Here is a 24,879-nt window from a genome sequence, read left to right as displayed (position 1 = left end):
CCATATGATGTTGATGAGATGTGGACATGGGACTTGTGATTATAGAAGTGTGATTTGAGCTACTTTGCAGGTTGGGTAGGTCTTAGGTATAGGGGAGGCTCTGCTAGATTTTCGGTATAAATTAGGGCATTTTTTGCCTCTTTAAAGTTTTATTTTGAATTGATACTGATAAATTTATAACATAATTATTTAGGTAATTAATGTCAGCTATCTTTCTCCGCTCAGCCACTACAGTAATTCCCAGTGTACTGTGAGTAGATATAAATTTTATTTATAATTTCAATATTATTATATATTCAAGGCATTCTCATATATCACTTACACATACATGTATGTAGTTAATTATTAGGCATGCCTTGTGTTATATTTTTATTTGATGAAATTGTTGTGTAGGTTGCCTTAGGGTAATTTGGAGCTGTGTGGGTGTGTTGACGTGCATGTGGTGTAAAGGTACTGAATATGGGTAGGACGGGCAAATCAGCTTGAGCTAGTCTCACTTGGGTTCGGTCCTTGTTGTGATAAGTCGATGTGAGTACAGTTTTGAGTTAATCTCACTGGCAGATGTTGGAATTAAGAGAGCTGTGTAGGGGATCAGCTCCTGTGTGTGTGTGTGTGTGTGTGTGTGTCTATTAATGTAACACACGGGTGTGTGAGTACTCCAAATTATTCTTTATGTGATTATTGTTTGAAATTGGTTGAATGTGAAGATATATATTGCATTTCATCTTAAGAATGTATTAGTTTTAGAACTTTATAGCAATTGTATTTAAAATCAATATATTATTCTATGAGTCGAACGCTCACTTCTGTTCACCTTATTTTTCCCATGTTATAGGAGGGTTCCTTGTTTGTGATTAACCTGCTTCCTTCCTCACAGGTCGACTAGTAGCAATTATTGTGTTTCATCTTATTGAATTGAAATCTAGAACTCCACATGTGTTAGAATATTTTATTTGATTTGAGACTATAATACACTATTTATTTTGAAATTGTAAACATACCATATATGCACATGTGTGGATAGAAGAAATGGATGTTAGCTTGATTGAGGGAGTTAAACTCCCATTTGATTATGTGGTTGTGTTAAGTATATTGAGGGTGAGTTGAGCTCCCCAATTTGATATATCTTGTGATTACAGGTTGGGTGAGTCATACTCTGTTAGATATATCTGTTGGATAATCTAATTTATAGTCAGACTCTGTCCGTTTGTTTTCTTGAGATTAGATTAAAGTGATGGGCCTTAGGTTTGGGTTAGGAACAATTAGGCTTACTACGGGTCTTGAGAGCTTTATACCGATTCAGGTTTTAGTGCCGATCCGGTCCAGAATTTGAGTTGTGATAATATTAATATAAATTTATAGATAAAAAATTAATATTTTATATAATTAATTACATTTAAAAAATTAAAATTTACACATTAAAAAATGATGAAATTAAATCAATAATATTCTATTAAATAAAAAAAAATACTAAACGGTTGAATTAATTGAAGTAGAGAAAAGTGGCAGCAGAGATGCTGAATTGTGGCAGCCAACCAAAAATTGAGGTGCGTATCTTCAGATGACAAATGAAAAAATAAAAATTACATATGCTCCTTCGTATCTTTCCTTTGGTGGGCACTGTAGCTATGATTGTGTACGGTTTTTTAGCAATATAATCATTTTATCAAACTAATAGAAATTATATCAGATTGAAGCTATTTTAATATCTTAGTTTGATTTTAATTTTTTATTAAAAATTAAATTAAAATTATATCAAATTAAAAACGAATTGACAATCGAATTTATACATATATTTTTTATATATTTTTAATATAATTATATATACAACCTAATATTATATTATATTTTTTTATTTTTACCATATATCAAGAAAGAGACAATCGTTTAATTTTATTTTTCGGCCTCTTCACTGCACGCCCTTTTTTTTATGTTTATTTTATTTTTCAATCACTATAAATTATCATCATATGTCTTGAAATTATAGGTTATTTAAATAACAATTTTTAATTTATTAATATATTTTTACAACATAATTTAGTTACACAAATTATTTAATTTTTAATAAAATAATATAAGTAGATGGTATATTTGAAAAAAAAATTAAATAAAATTTATTACTTTAATTATATTAATTATATATTTTTTAATTTATTTGAAAATGGAAATATATTTCGATATAGGAAGTAATAATTACAACTCTTTCTTGTTATCATATTTCATGTGCTCCTGTTTATTAAAATTAAAAAAAAATTCCGAGAAAGAAAATGGTAAAGTAAAATTATTGTATTTTTTAATATATTTAATTTCAATTGACTTGAAAATTTCATAAATTTGAAAATAATTTCAATACAGCTGACTGTATGATTATTGTGCTTTTTAATTAAAGTTGGGGCTTGAAAATTAAGAGATTCTAAATTCTGTTGTTATTTATACGTTGGGCTAGCATTTTGATAATATATACTTATTTAATTGATTATTTTAGCTTTTGTAAAAACATGCATTAATTATTCCTTTCAATAAAAAAGCATTAATTGGCGCTGCTATGCCATCTATGTTAGGAGCAGGTAAAAATAAATATCTGTGAATGAATTAATCTCTTTTAATATAATAGAACAGAGTCTTGACTTTTATATATATATATATATAGAGAGAGAGAGAGAGAGAGAGAGAGAGAGAGAGAGAGATGTAAATGGAACAGTGTGGTTCTTGTTTCACTATATAAAGGAGGGTGATATTGGCACTCCGGCCACACCCTTCTAAATAGCTTCTTTCCCATATATAAAAGGATAATTTCTCATCCTTTTGATTACAATCATTTGGATCTGGTAGCCCTTGCTTTAACTGGTACGTACCTTTCAATATGCGGTAAACTGGTTAACGAAGACGACGGAGAATTGTACGTTTAAAAGAAATACAAGTTGAGGAAATTAAGGAACCATGGCTAGCAGCTATAAACTTCCTACTGCTTAATTTCGATACCTTATATATATGTATGTATGTATATAGTGATTATTAGCCTTTTCATGTGCAGCAAATCTATCCACACAAAAGAAAGCATATACAAAATATATTTGTTATTCAAGTGAAAGGAAGAAGAAGAAGAAAATGTGGAGGTAAAAGATTGCAGAGGGTGGGAATGAACCATACTTGTACAGCACCAACAACTATGTAGGGAGACAGATATGGGAATTCAATCCTGATGCAGGCACTCCTGAGGAGCGTGCCCAGGTGGAAGAGGTTCGTCAAAATTTCTACAAGAATCGCTATCAGGTAAAGCCCAGCGGTGACCTTCTCTGGCGCATGCAGGTAATTAATTATTTAATAATTCCCCCTCTAATTCCTTTTATATTAACTCATTTGTTCCTTAAATCATTCATCTTCGTGCGTGCTGTTTAATTTTATTTTCTTTTGAACAAAGAAATATATGTACTTTTATTTTATTTTCATCTTCGTGGTGAAGCTTTAATTTTCTCCACAGCATGCATCAAATATCATTAATTTCTTTCCTTGATCATCCAGAAATGCCCTCTGTGTATTTTCTCCTTTAACTACTTATGTATGCGTCATAGATCTTCAATAATTACTCAGTCGTCCACCACTTCTTTTTACTCTTAAATACATAGTAATCTTATTTTCATCGTCATATATGTTTTATTTTCTTAATATTATAAAAATTTCAAATTTAAATTTAATTTTGCATATATAAAATTCATCCCATCAAGCTGACTATTGATTTATACGCCTTTCACATTTACTGGGCCCACATATCCAACAGTTCCTGAAGGAGAAAAACTTCAAGCCCAAGATACCAGCGGTCAAAATAGAAGAGGGCGAGGAGATAACATACGACAAGGCAACATCAGCATTAAGAAGGGCAGTCCACTTCTGGTCGGCACTGCAGGCTACCGATGGGCATTGGCCAGCAGAGAATGCAGGGCCCTTGTTCTTCCTTCCTCCATTAGTAATGTGTGTTTACATAACAGGTCACCTGGACACTGTTTTCCCTGCTGAGCATCGTAAGGAAATCCTTCGCTACATCTACTACCATCAGAATGAAGATGGTGGTTGGGGCCTTCACATCGAGGGTCACAGCACAATGTTCTGCACCGTTCTCAGCTACATTTGTATGCGCCGTCTCGGCGTTGGACCTGATGCTGGTCAAGACAATGCTTGAGCCAGAGCTCGAAATTGGATTCGTCGACATGGTGGCGTCACATACATTTCCTCCTGGGGAAAGACCTCGCTTTCGGTACTTCCTCCATCAACAAATTAATACAACCTTTTCTTTTTTCCTCATCCAATTAATTCACTCATCATTTTCCTTTATTCTTCTGTTATAGATCCTGGGTGTGTATGATTGGTCTGGAAGCAACCCAATGCCTCCAGAATTTTGGATCCTCCCATCATTTCTTCCAATGCATCCTGGTGAATAAATGCTATCATTTCATACTCTGGTGTTTTGGTTTAATACATTCTTCTTATATTGATCTTGGAAATGCAGCAAAAATGTGGTGCTACTGTCGGTTGGTTTACATGCCCATGTCTTATTTATATGGAAAGCGGTTTGTTGGCCCCATTACTCCTCTCATTCTTCAGTTTAGACAAGAACTCCACGCTGAACCGTACCACCAAATCAATTGGAAGAAAACGCGTCATCAATGTGCCCCAGTAAGTTGTGACATCAACTTGATTAATTAAAATTTCAAACCCAAACCACTCTTCAAATTTCTTATTATCCTCATGATTAAATTGCTTCTGCAGGAGGATCTCTACTATCCCCATCCTTTGATTCAAGATTTAATATGGGACACTCTATACATATTCACTGAGCCTTTTCTTACTCGTTGGCCCTTGAACAATATAATCAGAAAGAAGTCTCTAGAAGTGACCATGAAGCACATTCACTACGAAGATGAAAACAGTCGTTACATTGACATCGGATGTGTGGAAAAGGTATTTCTCGCTATTAGCTTATTCTTTCTGCATATGACGGTCTCTAACGCTTCTTTTCCACTTCAATTTTACTCTACAGGTTTTACGCATGCTTGCTTGCTGGGTTGAAGATCCACAGGGTGACTATTTCAAGAAACAGCTTGCTAGGATCCCCGATTTCTTTTGGGTTGCTGAAGATGGAACGAAAATGCAGGTAATTATTACACTTGTATTCTTTTAAGCCATTTGTAATTACACTGTACCCCTAACACTTGTATTCTTTTAAGCCATTTGTAATTACAGGTAATTATGACTATTTCAAGAAGATCACATGTAGATTAGTTAGATAATTACTCTTTAGTTTGTTAGCTTTCCCACCACTTGCACAAAACTTGTATATAGAATCTTCAATCTTGAGTGTTCAATGAAAAGTAGTTGAATTTTCTATGCAATTTCTTTTCTTGTTATGGTATCAGAGCAATTCATTGTCACTGCTCTCTGGTTCTTGTGAATTTTTAGTTTTCTATCTGTTTCTTTTCAATCCTTGCTTGCTACTCGTGGTAGTTGTGAATCAGTTACTAGATCATTTATCAAGTCCATCTAATCCCTATGAGTGAAAATCCTGCACTTTTGTTGGTTTCTTCAGTTCTTACTGGACCAAACTATCACTCTTGGGTGTGAGCCATGACTATGGCTTTGCAATCAAAGAACAAAGTGAGATTTATTGATGGAACCCTTAGAATGACGGTCAACACTAATCCTCAGTTTACTGCAAGGGAAAGGTGCAACACTATAGTTTTATCTTGGATCACTCATTCATTGTAACAATTGATAGCTCAGAATATTCTTTTGATCGACATAGTAGCAAAAGTTTGGAAGGATCTTAAAGATCGATTCTCTAAAGGTGATATTTTTCACATCTCTAATTTACAAGAAGAGATTTATAGTTTTAGGCAAAGAGATCTATCAGTTACGGATTATTTTACTCACCTGAAGATAATATGGGATGAATTAGAGAATTTCAAGCCTATTCCTAATTGCACTTGTGCTATTAAATGTGAATGTAATGCACTCACTATGTCAGAACGTATAGGTAGAATGACTATGTCATTATATTCTTGAAGGATTTGAATGAACAATTTAATACTGTGAGATCTCATATCATGATAAATGATCCTTTGCCATCAATTAACAGAGTTTCCTCCTTGGTGGTTCAGCAAGAAAGACAGTTAATGCTAGGGATTATTACTAAATCTAAGGCTTTTGTGAATAAGTCTAGTCCAGGCAATTATCAAAGATTTGCATTTGGAAGAGGAGATGATGAGGGTAATAGAAGATATGGCGTTCAGAATAATAATAAAGTTTGTACTTTTTGTGGAAGGCCGAGACATACTGAAACAACTTGCTGTGGAAAAGCATGGTTTCCCACCTGAATTCAAGTTCAAGTGTGGTGCCACTACTAACAATGTGTTTTCTAGTCTCATTGAGAAACCTGCTGAAGTTGTCATATTGAGTGGTGATCATGAGAACTTAAGTAATGTTTTCACTCCATAATAGTATCAATAACTCATGGCCTTAATTTAGTAGTCCAATCTTACAAAAGAAATACATTCCACTAACCAAATAAGTACTAATTCTGTAATTCACTTAGATTCCAAACTAGATTTCAAACTAAATTCTGCATTACCGTTTGCTTCAAGCAATTCTTTTATTTTAGCTTGTTCCTCAAAGTCCCTTCTTTGGCTTCTTGATACATGAGCTACTAATCATATCAGTTCTTCTCTTTCTTCTTTTATTTCCTATAAGAGAATTAAACCAATTTCTATTAAACTTCCATATGGTTTTGTTCTTATTTCACATTTTGCTGGTGCAGTTCATCTTTCTTCTTTCTTTGTTCTCACAGATGTTCTTTACTTGAATTCAAGTTCAATCTTATTTCTGTCGGTAAGCTTGTTAATACCTTATCATGTAATCTAATCTTCTATCATGATCAATGCTATATTTGGAGTCTGACATCTTTGAGGAGGATTGGTTTAGCTAAAGCTCAAGCGGGCCTATATGCTATGGTAGATCTTATAGTTCCTACATCAACATTACCACCACCTGCTATCACACCTTCAATTATCACACCAATAGATCTTTCTTCTGCCAATGGTCACAATTAGTTCAATCGGCATTTCAGATTAGGACATCTCTCTACTGCTAGATTAGCCATTATACTAAATAAATTTCCTTTTGTTGATTCTTCATTGACTAAATTTGTATATGGCATATGTCATTTTGTTAAACAGAAGAAATTACCTTTCTACTCTAATGTATCTCAAACCAGAGCTATATTTGATATTATACATGTTAACATAGGGGGCCCATATTTTGTTACTGGTATACATGTTCATAGATATTTTCTTACCATTGTAAATTATTTCTCTAGACATACTTGGATTTTTCTCTTAAAACATAAATTAGAAACACCATCTCTTTTTTAGTCATTTACTGCTCTTGTTTTCACTCAATTTTCTGTTAAAGTAAAAGTTATCAGAAGTGACAATGGCCTAGTATTTTCTATGCCTTCATTTTATTCATTGCAAGGTATCATACATCAAACAAAATGTGTTGGAACCCCCCAGCAAAATGCCAAAGTAGAAAGAAAACACCAACATATCCTCAATGTAGCAAGAGCACTCTTGTTTCAAGCTAACCTACCCAAAACCTTTTGGACCTACGTTGTTCTTCATTCTGTTTACCTTATTAATAGAATTCCCACACCATTATTGAAAAATAGATCTCAATATGAAGTATTATACAATTCTCTTCTTGATTTGTCCAATTTGAAAGTCTTTGGCTCATTGTGATTTGCTTGCATTTTAACTACTCATAGAACAAAACTAGATCCCGGAGCAAGAAAATGTCTTTTTCTTAGATATAAAAATGGTACTAAAGTTTATGTTCTTTTTGATCTTGTCACCAGAGAAATTTTCTTATCTAGAAATGTCATTTTCTATGAATCTATTTTTTCATATTCTTCCTCATTTCGTGTCCAACCTTCTTCATTACTTCCTGTTTCTTTACCACAAGATATCACTATTTCCACTTCATATTTTCCTCTTCCACATTCATTTTCACCTTCTTCTACATCATCTTTATCTCCACCAAAACAATCACACAGACATCGAAAACCACATTCTTACCTACAGGACTATCACTATAACATGGCACCTTCAACTATAAAAACCATTTCTCCATGTATTCTTTATCCACTTTCTGCTTTCTTATCTTATAGTTCCCTTTCCTCAATATATAAACATTTTGTTTTAAATTCTTCTAGCTTAGTTGAACCTCGGACATGTTCCTAAGCTATTAAACAAGACTATTGGAAAAAAGCTATGATGACTAAAATAAAAGCTTTGGAGTAAAACAACACTTGGGAACTTATTGATCTTCTAAATGGTAAGACACTTATGGGTTATAAATGGTTCTATAAGATTAAGTTGAAATCAGATGGATCTATATAAAGCAAGATTGGTAGATGAGGGATATACCCAAACTGAAGGCATTGATTATTTTGACACATTTTCTCTTATTGCCAAAATGACAATAGTGAGATTGCTTTTAGCCATGGCAACTGCAAATAATTGATTTTTTTTAGCAGCTGCAAATAATTATTTTTTTCAGCAGCTGCAAGTAATTGGTTTCTTCGGCAGCTGAATGTGAATAATGCCTTTTTACATAGGAACTTTGTTGCACTCATTTCATATAGGCATTTTAGGGTAATTTTGTATCCATTTTGCCCTTATATTTTAGTATATTTTATATTTTTAGCTTTATTTTAGCATATTTTCTTAACTTTAGTTACTTTATATTTGATTTTTGTAATTTTATTATTTTTAATAGGTTTTTGTGGCAAATTGAGGATTAATGAGTGCATTAGGAAGTGATTTGAAGAAATTTGGAGTTCCCTAAGTATGGAGGAAAGTTGAAGAAATCAAGCCTTGAAAGATCAAGTTAGCCGAAATTTGCTTGAGACTTTACTTATGATGCTGCTCAAGGTATGTCATATTGCTTAACCTTAAGCCTGGGCAAGCCGCAAGTCAAGCACAGCTTAAATCATACACATTCAAGCTTTCATCCCAAAACCTGCTGAAAATTGCTTAAGATCCTGCTTGAGATCCTGCTTAGGGTAACCAGCAGTGCTTAAGGTGCAACACAGGTCAAGCTAAAAGTCAAGTATGAGTAGAAAAACTCATTTTATTCCAAACCTGCTGAGATTTGCTGAGGGACTACTTAACCTTAAGCAGACAGTACAACCACAAGCCGAAAATTATTGAAGAAGCTGCTTAGGGTAAGCAGTACCCGAAGCAAACTGTCCAAAACATGAATAACTCTGCTAACTTGGATATTTCTACACCTTATTTCCTATCCACTCCTTGACTCTTATCTATTTCTAGGGAAACTTTTGAGACCATATAAAAGGATCATTTTCTAGTTTTTGCCATAAGAGGAAACAATAAGGAAAAAAAGGAAAGAAAATTTACAAATATAGGGAGGAAGGAGGACGCCATCATTTCTGAGGAAGAGGAGCTACTGCAATCATCTCTAGAAGCTCCAAAAATCAGAGTTGTGGATTCTTTTACCTGGGTTTTTCTATTTCCTATCCATTCCTTGACTCTTATCTATTTTTAGGGAAACTTTTGAGACCATATAAAAGGATCATTTTCTAGTTTTTGCCATAAGAGGAAACAATAAGAAAAAAAAGGAAAGAAAATTTACAAATATAGGGAGGGAGGAGGATGCCATCATTTCTGAGGAAGAGGAGCTCCTGCAATCATCTCTAGAAGCTCCAAAAATCAGAGTTGTGGGTTCTTCTACCTGTGTTTTTCTACTTTTAGTCCTCTTATTATGTTTTTCTTTACTTTTCCATCAATTTCTCTTGTAAATACCAACATGAGTGAGTAAACTCTCTAGATTTTAGAGTTGGAAAATATGTTTTAGATTAATTTGTGGATTTGGAATTGTTATTTCCATATTTTATATAAATATGAGTTTTGATTCCTTCCTTGTGTGTTTGATTTACTTGCCTAATTTTAATACCCATTGGGTATTGTGTTAATCTTTGATTGAAAGACCAAAAGGTGAAGGTCATTGATAGATAATCAAGGATTGAAACTTAAAATTACCTAGATTTAGAAATAAACTAGGGTTGTAAGACGAATTAGTGATTGGTTATAAAACTTAATGGGTTTTAAAGTAATCAAATATAATACGAAAGTAGGTTTGGTTATTTTAGAACACACTTTGGTTCACTTGAAAAAGATATCAAAGGAATTTAGAATCAATCATCTTGAAACTCTATTTTCCCTTAAAATTGGAATACCCAAGACAAATCCCAATTAATTTATGCATAAACCCCCAACTCTGGAATCATTTTTATCATAATTAGACTTTAATTTAAATTACCCGCTATTAATTTAGTTCAATTGCATCTAGATTTAGATTTTATTTACTTGCTCTTTACTCATTCCAATTAGATTTATCAATTTACTTTGCTCGTTTACATTTACCATTTATTCATCAATCATTAGCCCAAATAATCGCTTCATTCATAGTTTAGTACTCAAATTGCAAATTCTTGTAGAAACGATACTTGACTTATCACTCTATTACTTGATACAACCCGTATACTTGTGGATACAAGCATCAAGTTTTTGGTGCCGTTGTTGGGGATTTGATTTTTGTTTGATATTGAATGATTGTTTTTTTGGTTAATTTGAGCGCTTTATTTATTTTTAATTTCTTTTACCATTTTACTTTGATATTTTGTTTAATTTGTTTTTCAGGTATTTTTATTTTATGAGAAGGATAAAAAGTAAAGAAATTAATTTATTCTTTGATCCAGAAATAGAAAAGACAGTAAGAGCTTTAAGAGCAAAAGCTAAGAGGAGAAAAGCTAAATTTAAAGCTCAATAATAGCAAGAAAGAGCACAAGAGCAAGGGCAACTACAAGAAGAAATGGCCAACAACAATAACAACCATTTTGTGAAGGATCACACCTATCCTAGCATTGGGGATCTCATGCCAAGTATCACAAGACCAAAAGTAGAAGCTAATAATTTTGAATTGAAGCCTGCACTATATCAGATGGTACAACAATCACAATTTGGGGGAAGTCCAAGTGAAAGTCCACATGTTCATTTAGCACACTTTCTTGAGATCAGTGATATGTTGAAGATAAATGGAGTTTCTGATGATGCAATTCGTCTAAGATTATTCCCTTTCTCTTTGAAGGACTGAGCTAGAGAGTGGTTACATTCTATGCCATCGGGTTCTATCACAACATGGGATGAACTTTCTCAAGCATTTTTAGCTCAATATTTTTTACTAAGCAAGACAACTAAGCTAAGAAATGAGCTTACTTCTTTCAAACCTAGAGATGATGAGAGCTTGTATGAAGCATGGGAGAGGTACAAGGATTTGCAAAGGAGATGTCCACATCATGGGATTCCTAAGTGGATGCTTGTTTAACACTTTTTCAATGGAGTTTCACCAGCTATTAGAAGTACAATTGATGCATCTTCTGGAGGTGATCTTATGGAGAAATCTAAAGATGAAGCTTTTTCTACTCTAGATAAAATTGCTTATAACAACTACCAGTGGAGTTGTGAGAGGAATGAGATCAAGAAATCAGCTGGTATGTTTGAGCTTGATGCCATGAATATGATTAATGCTAACTTTGATACTTTGACAAGGAAGATGGACAAGCTAAGCATGAAAGTAGATTCTTTAGTTGGAGGTTCAAATAATTTAGTAGATGTTGAAGCTGCAAATGTCAACTGTGCAACTGATTTTTCTACACTTAGTCAAGACTTTTCAAGTGAGCAAGTGGATTATGAGGGGAACTATAATCAAAGACCAGGTGGTAACCCATTTTCTGCAACTTATGATCTAGCATGGAGAAACCACCCCAATATCTCTTGGGGTGGTAGATAAGGACAACACCAAAATTTTTAGCAACCTTCTAGGTATCAACAACATCAGCATTTTTAGCAAAATAGAGGTCCTCCTCCTAGAATTCCTAAACCTCAAAATGCACCTGCTCCACCACAACCACAACAACCTCCACCACAACAAGCACAACTAGACAAGATAGCTAGATTGGAAGCCATAATTGAGACACTACTAGTAAGCCATCAAAGTCAACAAGAAATGATTCCTCAATTAGCATCTAAAGTGGATCAAATGGCAACACACAACAAGATGTTGGAGAACCAAATAGCTCAACAAGCTAGCTTTTCAAACAATAAAGGATTTGGGAAGCTTCCTAGCCAACCAGAAAAATCAAGGGAGCATTGCAAGGCTATTACATTGAGAAGTGGAAAAATTTTAGAGAGTGGAGATAAAAAGATTGAAGAGAAAATTGAGGAAGAGAAAAATAGAGAAAGAGATGAAAAAGCTGAAGCTAAGATTAGAGTTGAAGTTGAGAAAGAGAGTTCAATGGAAGAAAAAGGAAGTAAAGAGAGAGAGTGAAGAGGAAGAACCTAAATATGTAGTACCTAAAGCCTAAATGCCACCTTTACCATTCCCACTAAGGTTCCATAAAGTAAAGTTGGATAAACAATTTGGAAAGTTTTTGGACGTATCGAAGTCTTTGCAAGTGACTATTCCTTTCACTGATGCCTTAGCACAAATGCCTTTATATGCTAAATGTTCCATAAAGCAAAGTCGGATAAACAATTTGGGAAGTTTTTGGAGGTATTGAAGTCTTTGCATGTGACTATTCCTTTCACTGATGCCTTAGCACAAATGCCTTCATATGCTAAATTTTTGAAGGAGATTTTGTCTAACAAGAAGAAGTTGGAAGAATTTGAGACTGTAGCTCTTACAAAAGAAAGCAGTACTATCTTGCAAAATAAGTTTCCACCCAAACTAAAAGATCTTGGTAGTTTTTTCATACCATGTCACATTAGAGATATCAGTATAGATAAGTCTTTATGTGATCTTGGAGCTAGTGTTAGTCTAATGCCATTATCTATCTATGAGAAAATAAAGATAGAAGAAATGAAGCCTACCACCATTTCACTACAATTAGCATTAGGTCTATTAAATTTCCAATTGGGGTGATTGAGAATGTTCCTCTGAAAGTTGGAAAATTTTTCATACCGGTGGACTTTATAGTATTGGAAATGGAGGAGGATGTACACATTCCTATTATTCTTGGTAGACCTTTCCTTGCTACTGCTGGAGCTGTGATTGATGTAAAGAATGGAAAGCTTACATTAGAAGTTAGGGAAGAAAAATTTGAATTTAATCTGTTTCAAGCAATGAAAAAGAAAGATGATTCAAATTCATGCTTGAGAATTGATGTGGTAGATGAAATGGTCAAAGAAGTGTTCAAAAAAAAAACATCCTAAAGATCCCTTAGAAGCTTGTTTAGTTCACAACATCAAGAAGGGGGATGAGATTGAAGAAGCTGAAGAATATGCTCAAATTTTGGAAGAAAATTCACCGTTGCCTATGGCTAGTGTTGAGAAGATTGGAGATTTAAAGCAAGACGCAACTTCACCACCATTGCTTGAAAGAAATGAAGCATCAAATGTAGAGTTGAAACCTCTTTCAACAAATCTCAGGTATGCTTTTTTTGGTCAAAATTCAACATATCCTGTGATTGTAAGTGCTAAACTAAATGATTGTGAAGTTGAAAATTTATTAAGAATTCTTAGAAAGCATAGAAGAATAATTGGTTATACCAATGATGATATTAAAGGAATACATCCTTCTGTGTGCATGTATAGAATTTTGTTGGAAAATGATCACAAAGCTTCTAGAGAGTCACAAAGAAGATTGAATCCAAATATGAAAGAGGTTGTGAAAAAAGAGATCTTAAAATTGCTTGATACAAGTATCATTGACCCTGTTTCTGATAGCAATTGGGTAAGTCCAGTTCATGTTGTACCCAAAAAAGGGGGCATCACAGTAGTGAAAAATGAAAATGCTGAACTAATACCTACTAGGATTGTAACTGGATGAAGAATGTGTATAGACTATAGGAAGTTGAACAATGCAACTAGAAAGGACAATTTTCCATTACCATTTATAGATCAGATACTTGAGAGATTAGCTCATCATTCTTATTTTTGCTATTTGGATGGCTATTCAGGGTTCTTTCAGATCCCTATTCACCTGGATGATCAAGATAAAACCACCTTCATATGTCCCTATAGTACCTTTGCATATCGAAGGATGCCATTTGGATTATGTAATGCCCTAGCTACATTTCAAAGATGTATGATGTCCATATTTTCGAATATGATTGAGGATATTATGGAAGTGTTCATGGATAATTTTTCTGTGTATGGTAAATCTTTTGATGATTACTTATCTAACTTGTCTAAAGTTTTGCACTACCTCAGAGTGCCATCCTTTTTCTTTACAAATAAAACAGGAGCTCTCCAAGGTGATACACTAGGCCTTATAAAGCCCTTATCAAGCAATTCTTGCAATTGTACTTGTAACTCCCTTAGTTCTACTGGAGCCATCCTATATGGTGCCATTGAGATAGGGGCTGTACTAGGATTCAAATCAATGGAAAACTCAATCTACCTATTAAGAGGTAATCTAGGAAGTTCATTAGGAAAAACATCAGGAAACTCACATACAACTGGAATGTCCTCCAACTTAGGCACTTTTAGGGTAGTATCAATCACATGAGCTAGGTATGCTTGACAACCCTTCCTAAGCATCTTCCTAGTAGTCATAGTAGAAATCACAAAAGAAGGAAAAGGACATCTTTCTCCATAAAACATAAACTTGAACTCCCCAGGACAATCAAATACTACAGATTTCTCGAAGTAATCAATTGTGGCATGATGGCGGGATAACCAATCCATGCCTAGGATAGCATCAAAATCCTAAAGATTCAAAGGGATTAGATATGCTAGCAACTCATGACCACCCACCTTAATCACATAATCATTGTACACATGCTCACAAATAACAGAATTCCCAACTGGAGTATCATCAATTAGTCCACAATCTAAAAATTTTAACTTTTTATCAGCATGCACAGAAAATGATTGTGACACAAAAGAATGAGTGGACCTAGGGTCTATTAGAATGTGTGCATCTTTACCAAATATGTTCAACATACCCATCACAACTTCTGGAGATGCTCATGCCTCCTGCTGTGTTATGGCAAAAACTCTAGCTTAAGTGTGGGGTCTACCAAGCTGTGTTACAGGTCTAGATTGGGCAGTTGAAATAGCTCTACTGGCCTTACTCATGTTAGATCCAGTATCTATTATGGATCTACCTCGTGGGGATGTTGTACCAATTTGCACACTCCCAGGTGCTATTGAACCTTGCCCAGAAACACTGTTTTTAGCTACAAGTAAAGGACAATTTCTTTTAAGGTGTCTTGGATCACCACACTCAAAACATCCTATGTCAAACTTTCTACATTCCTCTTCGTGGTGCTTGCCACAAGTGACACATTGTGGATATGATCTTTTCTTCTAATTTAACCCAAAACTATCTCCCTATACTTGTCTCTATTTCTGTGCCCCAGAAGAACCACCCATTGACTGTACCACTGATCTCTGACTAGCTTGGGGTCTAGCAATCTGTTGCCATGTACTCAAGTATGAACCCCTACCACTGCCACTATACTCCGCCCTAGGCTGAAATGAACTACCTCCTCTCTTAGCTGATCTCTCCCAAAAGCTTTGTGAGGAACCCTGGCCATGTTTCTTACTTAGCTTTTACTCATATTCCTTCTCTTCTTGCTTTACCTTTTCAACATTTAAAGTAGCTTCTACTAATTCACGAAAATTGTTGTGCCTAAACCAAGTCATGGATGCTCTAATTTCAACATGCAATCCCTATCTGAATCTATCACACTTAGCCTCCTCAGAAGGTAAGATATCAGAAATAAAGTAATACAGATCCTTGAACTGATCAACATATTCCCTCACTGTAAGACTACCCTGTATTAATATGAAAAAGGCATCTTGTTTCCCTTTTCTATAACTCTCTGTCAGATATTCCTGCTGAAACTCAAATATAAATCTATCCCAAGTCAAGTTAACTCCATATCTACAGCGTATGCTATCGATCCAGCTATATGCCCTTCCTTGCAATAATCCATGCACATTATTCACTCTATCTGCATCAACTAGCTTCATCAGATTAAACACCTTTATTATCATCCTTAACCAATTTTTTGCAGCATCTGCATCTAAAGAACTGTCAAAATCATATGCACCCAAACATCTGGCTCGTTCTACTACCTCCCACGGATCCCTAAGTTTGGCTGTAAGAGCTACAGTAACCACTTATGCGATAAATGCACCCAAGTTAGGGTTTAGTTAAAAAGGAACAGCTGGGACTGTAGGTGGTATAAGAGTTGTAACTACTAGAGGAACAAGACGTACTGTTGGTGGAACAGGAGGTGCTACTAGTGGAATAGGAGGTGATGCTATAGGTGGAATAGGTGGTGCTACTATAGGTGCTAGTGGATGTGGTGGTGCAAGAGCCACATATGCACCTGATACAATGCCATGAGAAGCAGAATCACCATTCTCATCTCTGCCCTCATGTAACTCATCATGATCTGCCACCTCTTCTAGAGGCAGAGGTGGGACTGCAGGATCCCTATGAGGTCGGCCAACATCTGATAATCTAATTCTACGAATACCATGGCCACGGTTAACACAATGGCCTCTACTAGCAGCTGTTTTGGGCGCCATTGTCCTATAAAACAAAGATAAGGAACCGAATATCAGGATATATAATTAACAACACTAACACTAAATATAGAAGGGTCTACAAAACTTATAAACCTATGCTCTGATGCCACAAAATGTCACACCCATCTCTAACCTATAGAGATTAATGTAACTTGAAAAACTGACAGAGTTTTCCCTAAATCTATAGCTAAATGAACATGTGAAACCTGTTAAAATACATCTGGCATATAAACAGGGCTCCATGCCCATCAAACATATTTAAATACACAACTACAAATACATCCTCTTTGTGAGGATCAAAAGAGCATATATACAATTCAAACTTCTAGCTGTCTATACATATGTACAGCAAACTATAACAAAATAAACATCCAAAAGAAGCATATTGGCCCGACCTCCTCTAGATTCTATATTTGGTGAAGTGGAAGACAGGAAAACATTGAAAGGGAGGCTGTTATTAATGGAATCAGCAAAAGAATCTAAAATATTAAAAATTAAGAGAGAGAATACAACTATTCAGTGAGCAGATAAATAAATAACAAAGGGAAACATATAATGTTTTGGTACTTAATAGTACCAATTCTGCTATATTAGAATAGGTCAGCTGAATAAATATCATTTAATCTAGATCATATTGCTAAGCTAAAACACAATTCATGCTGTAACAATATTACTGAAATAAATGTATTAAAATCATAAAATCTATAATATCCTTATACGCTCGCAATATGCTTCCTGTAGATAATGTTGGCATCTCAGGCACAATAATAAACTCTGGTAGTCTGAGAGCAATGCTAGTATCTTGAGCTCTATAATGATAAATATATTCCAAGAGTGATAAATATACTGGTCATACACATTTGCAGAGCTACCCCCAAAGGGTGACTACCTGATATACACCCCAAAGGCTATATGTATATCAAGTGTTGTCCCAAAGATAGTATAAATATATGCTGAGCTAAAATTAAATCACCTGTCATCAAAGTGTTATATATTCAATGCATATATTGAGTGTATTCGGTCATTTATTCAACTATAATTATAAATTTCATTTTATTTAATAATAAAACATGAAATTACCATTTTCTATTCTCATTTATATAATTGAAATTAAGAATAATATAAATAATTTACAGTTAATAAAATACTAGTATTATATATTTATCCACTCACCTGTACTGAAGACAGACCGAGACCTAGACCGTTGGAGCACCTCTAGTATCTACTATAGGAGCTGGATCATCGTCTAAAGTTAAAAGATAACAATGCATCAAGAAAGGAATTTAAATCCTATTTGAAATTGTAAAATATAGAATGTATAATCTATGTACGAAAATTTTAAAAGAAAGTTGGCAGTATATCGGCATAACTTGAACGTTCCCCAAAATTTCAATAGCTCAACAAGCCTTCAACCATTTACCACATATCACAAATAACTTTAAAACATCTTCTCAAAACCTACACAAAATCATATAATATATTCTAACTTTTCTTCATTTATTTCTCCTCCTCCCTTTAATATTGTTGGAATTATGACTCAAAATCCTAATGGGATTTGGAGAAAGATCTTTTCCTAATTTGAATGGGAGAAATATTCCTCAATAGGATAGAGGAATATTTTCTATAATAAGTAAAATTCTTATTTTAGTATTATTCCTAAATTGAGTGGGACTCCTAATCAGATAAAAATTGAGGGAATTAACACTATAAATAGGAGAATAATGAAAAAGGTTATTTGGCTTTTACCCATTAAAGAGAGTGGCTTTCAGCTCATGGAGTGAGGCTGTTGCCCATTGTAAAGAGGGGCCTTGCCAATTGCTACGGATTTGGCTCTGCACATTGATGAGGGGCTTTTGCCCATTACAGTGGAGAGAGGCTTCGGCCTAAGGTGGTGAAAGGACATAGAATTCAAGAGGAAGGGATTCTTATCCATTGGTGAGAGGGCTCTTGCCCATATAGTTGAAGACACCCTTTATGGTGTAGTGTTGTAATAGTAAATATATTGGGTTATGTCTAGAAGAGATTGAGAGGGACTAACTAATGTATTTACTATGAGCTGTTTGATGGAGTGTGGGTTCTCTTGGGTGTAATTGGGTTGATGGGTAGTATAGCTATGAGCTTGTAATGATGATTTATTATTATTGATAGTAGAAGATAGCATGCCCACGGATGTAGCCCTATGTTGAGAGGGTGAACTACGTAAACATTAGTGTTTTATATGTTTGCTTTGTTTCTTTACAGTTTGCACGCTTCCGCGGTGCACAACAAATTGGTTTCAAAGCATGGGGATGATCTTTGTGAGTTTGGTTGAAGATGAAGCTGTTGCAACATGTAGAAAATCGCACATGCAATAATGGTAGTGGTGGTGGAGAGTTGAAATTGAGGTGGAGCTCTTGATGCAAAATCAAGATGGTTGATGACGTGAAGATTTTTTGAAAAATGAAGCAAGTTACACCCAAGATGAAGATTGAAGAATTGATGATTTAAAGGGTTCAAGCTCAAGCATGGAGATTTAATGATTTGATGACACCCAAGAATTTGAAGCATACAATGGTTAATGGATTTTGAGTCAATGTGGAGATTGTTAGAATTATGACTCAAAATCCTAATAGAATTTGGAGAGAGATCTTTTCCTAATTTGAGTGAGAGAAATATTTCTCAATATAATATAGGAATATTTCCTATAATTAGTAAAATTCTTATTTTAGTGTTATTCCTAAATTGAATAGACTCCTAATCAGATAAAAATTGAGAGAATTAACACTATAAATAGGAGAATAATGAAAAAGATTATTTGGCTTTTGCCCGTTGAAGAGAGTGGCTTTCAACTCATGGAGTGAGGCTGTCGCCCATTGTAGAGAGGGTCTTGCCAATTGCTGTGGATTTGGCTCTACCCATTGATGAGGGGCTTTTGCCCATTACAGTGGAGAGAGGCTTAGGCCGAAGATGGAGAAAGGACATAGAATTCAAGAGGAAGGGATTCTTGTCCATTAGTGAGGGCTATTGCCTATATAGTTGAAAAAACTTTTTATGGTATAGTATTGTAATAGTAAATATATTGGGTTATGTCTAGAGGAGATTGAGAGTGACTAACTAATGTATTTAATATAAGCAGTTTGATGTAGTGTGGGTTCTCTTGAGTGTAATTGGGTTAATGGGTTGTATAGCTATGAACTTGTAATGATAATTTATTATTATTAATAATGGAAGATGGCATGCCCGTGGATATAACCCTTGAGAGGGTAAACTACGTAAATATTAGTATTTTATATGTTTGATTTATTTCTTTGCGATTTACACGCTTCCGTGGTGCACAACAAATATATATTTATTTCTCCTTTAACATTTCATGCCAAAATTTCTTTCCCTTAATACATCAAAATTGTTGCTAATTTGAATAAAATTAATCTCCATTAATAGCTCCACAATAATCATATCATACTTTAAATACTTCATTATCCACCTGGCAATTAAGATATAAACTTAAATCCACCTCTCCACTTACAATTTTTCCTATTTTTAATAAGACTTGAAAATTTTCACTAGCTTATAATTTCCAATAATACTAGAGATATAATATTTAACTCTATTTTTTTTCATAACATGCTAAATTTCTTGCATATTTCTATATTATTAGTAATTTAATATATTTTTATTATATCAATAATAAAAATTATATTTATATATTTTTTAAATAACATTATTTTCTTATTAATCTAATATATTTTCTGTAATCTAAATACATAAATTATGATATAAAATATAAAAATTTTATGAAATTTAAATTATTTTTTGAATAAAGTAATTTTATTACATTTTAATCGATTTAATAATAGAAACTACTATTAATTTATGTATAAAAAGAATTAAATAGGTATTTTAATTCATTACATCATATATTAATTAAAAATTTATTATTATAACATCTAAACATTTTTTTCAAATTAAATCAAATAGGAGAGAAATTTTAGTTAAAAATTAATTTAATAGTAATAATTTATCTTATTTAGAATATAATTAAAAATAAAATAAAAAAATAAAAATTATAAATTATCTATGAATAGCATGAGCATTATGCTGGTTAACGCATAAAGAGTTAGTCTTCGCCTCTAAAGAAGTCCACGTCCACAATAATTATTTAATACTTTTTTGGTATTTACCAAGTTCAATAATTAATTAATATTTTTTAGGTGATATTAAAAATGCTAACGCATTTAGAATATTATAATGCCTTTAGTAGAGTCGAACCATGATATTGATAAAAGAATGAAAATTATCACTCTTACCAACTGCAGAATTAATATTTTTTTTTAATTATTAAAAGGTTTGAAATATATGAAAATAATAAAAAAAAACTATTTCTTATTTAAATTTCAGTATATATAAAATAACAAATTAAAAGATAGCAAGTGATTAAATCGAAAGGATCATGGAATGAAATTTGATGCAAAGCTTATGAAATTGTAAGAGAATGTATGTTGATGGAAATAATTTCCCAAATTTAATATGAAACCGGCCAGGAAGAATCTTTTACGAGTGTCATCTTCTAGTGTGTATGTGCATTAATAAAAATCAATTAATCCTTGCAACTGGGAAAAACTCTATCATGCGATCGAATAATCAATTACGTATTTGTCTTGTATTGCTAGAGAGAGAGAGAGAGAGAAAAGGATGAGATTTGACTATTATTGTATAAATTGAAAATTAATTTTCAATAAAAAAAATCTAGTGGGAAGTTAAAAGTTTATTTGATGAGTATTTAGGTAAATAATAATGTATTACTTTTTTTATTTTTATTTGTTATATTTAAATTTTTTTTATTAAAAATTATTTATTGTATTTAAAAAATTAATGTTTAAAAAATCAATGAATATTAACTATTTTTTCTTAATTTTACTTTTTATCTCTATTAAATATAATAAATATTTATATAAATAATAATTATGTGAGATAAAAAAAATTTAGCTAATTATTAATATGATTTTATAAAAAAGAGGTTATATAATTATTTTCTTAATTATCAACTGGCATATAAAAATAAACAGAAATAATAACTGACAAGAGGGAACGTCCAATGTGTATTTATACCATAATTGTGATTTAGTGTGAAGTCGTATTGGATAGAAGTTGCAAATTAATTTTTGATGTGATAAGAGGTTGTATTGGTAGAAGTTGGAGTTCAATTTAATAAGACTTGAATTGAATATATATATATATATATATATATATATATATATATATATATATATATATATATATATAACAATGAAAGTTACAAGAAGTTATATTGGGTGGAAGTTGGAAATTAATTTTTAATGCTTATTTTTTTATAGGTGAATAATAATGTTAGTAACAAGATGTTGTACCGGGTAGAAGTTAAAAATTAATTTTTACTATTTATATTTTTTATTTAAGTGCATAACGATGTAAGCGATAGGAAGTCGTATTGGATACAAGTTGCAAATTAATTTTTGATGTGATAAGAGGTTGAATTGGTAGAAGTTGGACTTTAATTTAATAAAACTTGAATTGAGTGTTCTAATATATATATATATATATATATATATATATATATATATATATATATATATATATATATATATATATAATTTTTAATGCTTATTTTTTTTATAGGTGAATAATAATGTTAGTAACAAGAAGTTGTACCGGGTAGAAGTTAAAAATTAATTTTTACTATTTATATTTTTTATTTAGGTGCATAACGATGTAAGCGATAGGAAGTCGTATTGAATACAAGTTGGAAATTAATTTTTGATGTGATAAGAGGTTGAATTGGTAGAAGTTGGACTTTAATTTAATAAGACTTGAATTGAGTGTTCTAATATATATATATATATATATAACAATGAAAGTTACAAGAAGTTACATTGGGTAGAAGTTGGAAATTAATTTTTAATGCTTATTTTTTTAAGGTGAATAATAATGTAAGTAACAAGAAGTCGTACTGGGTAGACGTTAGAAATTAATTTTTAATGTTTATATTTTTTATTTAGGTGCATAACGATGTAAGCGATAGGAAGTCATATTGGATACAAGTTGGAAATTAATTTTTGATGTGATAAGAGGTTGTATTGGTAGAAGTTGGAGTTTAATTTAATAAAACTTGTGACGCCCCTCACCCGTTTACAGTGTAGCCGAGCGATGAGTGCTACATTCGGTGTCGGAGCACCCTATCTTATCTTGTCACGTCTATTGTAAATTTTAATGTCATTTAAATTAGGTAATTTATGTGTAGAATTTTTTTTATATATATATCTTATTTCTGTGGAGACCTGGATAGATCTTCCTCTGTTTTATTAGCATCTGGCGGGTTTCACTATCACCTGTTAACATATTCATAGTCATCTCACATATTTCTATATCATATTCTCTTTTATCATATCATTCACAACTATTTTTGAGATCTCAAAATGAAGTACCATCTATTGCATTCATATGGAAATTCATAAATAATAAATTACAAGTTTTCATTTCAATCTCAAGTTTAATTTCAAGTCCAAAATGAAATACATCATAAACTAGTAATTACATCATGACTAAACATAATGAACCAAAATACCAGTCTATACATGGGCCCTACCAAAATATAACTATAGAGGTGACTTGTAAACACTGGCAGATCTGATCGGTCTCTGTGTGAGCACTACTACTGCTGCTGCTGTGGCTGCTGGGACTGATCTCCAGCAACTACGCGATGGAAAGCCAACGCGCTAAGCATAACGCCTAGTGGTGCATAATTTATAATAACAATAATTTAACAATTGAAATAATATCTGCAAATCATAATTCCTGGGTTTTTTACTTTTTTTATTGCTCTTTGAAAGCAATTAACGTTATCGGGATCTTTTATGATTAATTATTGTATTTTAAGTCTTAATTAATTTTTATCAATGCCCAAGAAACCTATAACAAATTATAAAAGCTGGATGCATGGGTGTATACTGGTTAGATAGCCATATGTCTATCCAAAGATATCGTCACATGCTGCACGAGGCGGTCACGAGACGACACGGACATTGTCGGGCTTGTAAAGCCAGAAATAAAGTAGGCACAATGGCCAGTAAGTAGGCATATAGCCTGTAGAACAATCATACCAGACATATATTATCAGTTTATGATTTTCTCGGTAGGCAGTACTGTTATCTGTAGTCCCTAATTGGTATACCAATTTATCTAAACTAAATAAATAAGTCTAGGTATACTATGGGCAATTAAACATTTTTAATTATTTTAGCACTATTCACTGTTACTATTTTCTGGTACTGTTCATTGGTATCATTAATTTCATATTAATAGGACATTAGTCCCAATTTACATATTCATATCATTTTTAATATTTAATTATCCTTATGAGTATTTTAATTATCATATATAGCATTTTTCCCATGAACCTTTCTTTAGGTTCATTTTGATGTGTTATCTTTTATCTAGGAATTTGACTAGGTTAGTATGTCTATTTAGTCACACTTTCTTCTTAACAATTGCTCCTCTATGTTTAAACTTGAATTTCAGTTTTTGAATCACTGAATTTGGGGTTATAGAACTCAAGTAATGGTTAAAATACCATAACTGGTCCCTTTGCCTCTAAGCTGTCCAGAATTTACAATTTCTGGTCAATAAACTTTGATCAGTCATTTGATCATTTTATGGTCATTTTTAGACTTAGGTTCCTTCACAAGATATGTTCCTCTATGTCTTAGGGACTTCCAAGTACAATTTCATAATTTTTCAAGCTTGGTATAGTGAGTTATAGTCAGTGTATTAACCTGGACTCTCAGTCCTATAAGGGCACTAGCCAACTTCAGGGTAACATGTTTGACCCTCTTTTTAGGGTCTTTACACTTAGAATTTGGCAAAGGTGTCTAAATCAATGTTGTATCCCTAAGTATCATGTTTCCATTGATGTAATTTTAGGTCATTTAAACCAGTATAGAGAGAGTTATGACCAAATGAACACGTACTGTTCATTTGGTCATTTTCTGGGTTGGCAGTTTTTTAGTGACTCAACTTATGCTAATAATTTGATTTGGTTAAAAGCAAAACTGGGTCAAGTGGTCTTCATGAAAAGTGTAGCCCTATGTCTAACCTTTTCATTGATGTAATTTTAGGTCATTTGGACTAGTATAGAGAGAGTTATGACCAAATGAACACGTATTGTTTATTTGGTCATTTTCTGGGTTGGCAG

At 32.8% G+C, this 24,879-nt stretch overlaps 1 non-coding gene and 1 pseudogene across 1 annotated transcript; one reads left to right on the top strand and one right to left on the bottom strand.

Annotated features, from left to right (window-relative positions):
* The first annotated feature begins 3,108 nt into the window (after positions 1-3,108).
* LOC110654192 (beta-amyrin synthase-like) lies at positions 3,109-9,985 on the top strand (annotated as a pseudogene).
* A 1,340-nt stretch (positions 9,986-11,325) lies between these two features.
* LOC131182731 (small nucleolar RNA R71) lies at positions 11,326-11,432 on the bottom strand. The gene has a single exon (XR_009150991.1). It is a non-coding gene; the product is annotated as a small nucleolar RNA R71 (small nucleolar RNA).
* Positions 11,433-24,879: the final 13,447 nt, after the last annotated feature.

This window comes from Hevea brasiliensis, chromosome 8 (genome assembly GCF_030052815.1).
Source record: "Hevea brasiliensis isolate MT/VB/25A 57/8 chromosome 8, ASM3005281v1, whole genome shotgun sequence".
Classification (NCBI taxonomy): Eukaryota; Viridiplantae; Streptophyta; class Magnoliopsida; order Malpighiales; family Euphorbiaceae; genus Hevea; species Hevea brasiliensis.
The sequence above is the reverse complement of the archived record's forward strand: the minus strand, read 5'-3'. Positions and strand labels throughout refer to the sequence as shown.